Source organism: Chanos chanos, chromosome 13 (genome assembly GCF_902362185.1).
Source record: "Chanos chanos chromosome 13, fChaCha1.1, whole genome shotgun sequence".
Taxonomy (NCBI): Eukaryota; Metazoa; Chordata; class Actinopteri; order Gonorynchiformes; family Chanidae; genus Chanos; species Chanos chanos.
The window spans coordinates 20,237,044-20,240,429 of record NC_044507.1 but is presented as its reverse complement, the minus strand read 5'-3'; positions in this window follow the sequence as shown (position 1 = coordinate 20,240,429).

Below are 3,386 nucleotides of genomic sequence, written 5' to 3'. Positions count from 1 at the left end.
AACAAAAACCTGCTCCGCTCTCCTGACTGACAACTGAATGAATCTGGACTGAGTCTGACCCACTTCTGCTTGTGCATTGCAGTATCATCATCTGAAGAGAACTGTGCAAAAACACATAGAAGAGCATGTCTCTCTCTCTCTCTCTCTCTCTTTGTCTCTCTCTCTCTCTCTGAATGTCTCCCACATCTGGCATCAGAGAGTGAGCAGAGCTGTGGTAATGTTTGATTTAGCTCTGTCCTAAGTGGAGGAGATGGTTAATGTATCACGCTGCTCTGTCCTCCCCCAGTGGTCCCTCCCATGGCCGTTAGAACAGATTTATCATCATTCTCACTGTGTCAAAAGATCACAAATGTGTTTTATGTTCGTATAAAGACAGCGTTCTGAAAATGTTTACCCTTTGGCCTTCTCTGACAACACAGACAGGCACAGACGCGCACAAATGCGCTAGCAAAGCGAAGAGCTTTAATTGATAACCACAGAGTTTACGCGGAGTTTTCGGAGACATCGATTAGTCTCTGTTTTACAGAGTGCCTGACACTAGAGGTTGTGAATCCAGTAAAAAGGAGAACAGCCTCCTGGTCTGGATCTGCACACCCTGTGGCCATATTCTCCACGGAGAAGAAATTGTGTTAGACAAACATCTGAGGTAATAACAAGGATGATGAATTTTCTGTTACGAAGAAGAGAAGGAACTAGCATTAAATAATTCACACAATACCTTTGACATTCGTCAAATACAAAGCAATGAACAAATATTAAGGTTTTTTTGGGGTTGGTGCATTACTCTGGTTTTCACCTTTCATCAAGGTGAGAATGAATATAGTGTAGCATAATTAGAAGAGTATTGCACAAGCCATGAATATAATGGCCATTTTAATTACGTCCCTGTATAAGAGAACATGCAGTAACAGACACAACGGCGTCTGTGTGTCTAACCTCTGGGATTTTTCTCCAGTGTTCAGTGTCTGTGTGTCTAACCTCTGGGATTTTTCTCCAGTGTTCAGTGTCTGTGTGTCTAACCTCTGTGGTTTTTCTCCAGTGTTCAGTGTCTATGTGTCAAACCTCTGTGATTTATCTCCAGTGTTCAGTGTCTGTGTGTCTAACCTCTGTGATTTTTCTCCAGTGTTCAGTGTCTATGTGCCTAACCTCTGTGATTTTTCTCCAGTGTTCAATGTCTGTGTGTCTAACCTCTGTGGTTTTTCTCCAGTGTTCAGTGTCTATGTGTCTAACCTCTGTGATTTTTCTCCAGTGTTCAATGTCTGTGTCTAACCTCTGTGGTTTTTCTCCAGTGTTCAGTGTCTATGTGTCTAACCTCTGTGATTTTTCTCCAGTGTTCAGTGTCTATGTGTCTAACCTCTGTGATCTTTCTCCAGTGTTCAGTGTCTATGTGTCAAACCTCTGTGGTTTTTCTCCAGTGTTCAATGTCTGTGTCTAACCTCTGTGGTTTTTCTCCAGTGTTCAGTGTCTATGTGTCAAACCTCTGTGATTTATCTCCAGTGTTCAGTGTCTGTGTGTCTAACCTCTGTGATTTTTCTCCAGTGTTCAGTGTCTATGTGTCAAACCTCTTTGATTTTTCTCCAGTGTTCAGTGTCTATGTGTCTAACCTCTGTGATTTTTCTCCAGTGTTCAGTGTCTATGTGTCAAACCTCTGTGATTTTTCTCCAGTGTTCAGTGTCTGTGTGTCTAACCTCTGTGATTTTTCTCCAGTGTTCAGTGTCTATGTGTCAAACCTCTTTGATTTTTCTCCAGTGTTCAGTGTCTATGTGTCAAACCTCTGTGGTTTTTCTCCAGTGTTCAGTGTCTGTGTGTCAAACCTCTGTGATTTTTCTCCAGTGTTCAGTGTCTGTGTGTCAAACCTCTTTGATTTTTCTCCAGTGTTCAGTGTCTGTGTGTCTAACCTCTGGGATTTTTCTCCAGTGTTCTTAAGAGAAGCTTCCAGGAATCTTGTTTAAAGGCAGGATTCATAGCTATACCAATTACCACTTTGTGTGTGTGTGTGTGTGCGTGTGTGCGTGTGTGTGCGTGTGTTGTTCTTGTTATTTGATTCGTTTGACCACCCTGTGCAGTCTATGCCATCCAACACAAAGCAAAACAAAACAAAAACCTCTCAGTCAAGTCCACAAACACAAATATCAGGAAGGACAATTTTCCGACCGTGAATACCCTCCACAGATCAACTATCCTCTGTTCTACAATAAAAAGAACTGGATCTGCCAATCCGTGCATCACAACAAAACTCTTCTTAACAATCACAGCCACTGTTGCCATATTTCTAAGAGAACTCTATTGACTTCCACCAGTCTGAAACGGGGTGTGCACAACTTGTTGCTTTGTCTGTCTGTTTTTTTGTTGTTGTTGTTGTTGTTGTTATTTTGTATTGGTTTTGTCACATGCGGTGGCTGTGCAGGAGGGAGAGGAGCAGACTGCTGAGCACACTCACTCTGCAATTATGAATCTAGGAAATGGGGCATGCTAGAAACATGGTGAGGAGGACTAAAGTGCTCAATCGCATTGTTCAGTGGTTCCATCTCTCCTCTCTTTCGTTCTCTGTCTCCTTCTCTCCATCTGCCTGCCTGTCTGTCTTTCTGTCTGTCTGCCTGTCTGTCTCACTCTCTCACTAGGACACGGTTTCTTTCTCTCTCTCTCTCTCTCTCTCTCTCCCCTGCTGTCTTGCCCAATGTTCTGAGAGACAGCTGAATCTGCTGTCTTTCTCGTTTGCAGACAGTCATCTCATGTGACGGCTGTTCCTTATTTCATCTTGGATCATTTCAATTACACAGCCATCACGATCTGTATTCACGAGTTTAGCCGCTGAGAGTTTTAACAGCGATGGCATACTGATGAGTTTTTCTCCGCATTCCTCTCCCATTCTATTGATCTTTCATTTGTAACAAAGGACTTGGATGAAACGACGAGACGCTTTGATTTTTTTCCAGGTCAACCCAGATCTCTACGCTTTACTTAATGGTTCGAGCCTCTTCACCGGCAGAGACATTTTGTCACCCTCTTTTTCTTATCAGTTAAAGCTCTTGTTTGTATTTCTGTCCGTTCTCTGTAGACACCAAGATCCGTTTTCAATCTGTTGCTGTCCCGGGGTCCGGAGTCGAGGTCCGGGGTCTAGGGTTAAGACTGTGTTTTGTACTCAAGACTTGCAGCAGAAAATGCTACTCTTGTCCAGATGGTTCCTCCGCTCTCCGGATAAAGACATCCACAGTCAGGAGAATTGAGAAGAGAGAGGGCAAAGACTAAAGCAGCTTTGCCGATTTGAATGTACAGCTGTTTCTACAAATATACAGCAGAGTTTGACAGAATTATGACAGAATTACTTCTGCTCCTTGTCTCACTTGGAAAAATGGTGGATTACACACACACAGACACACACACAC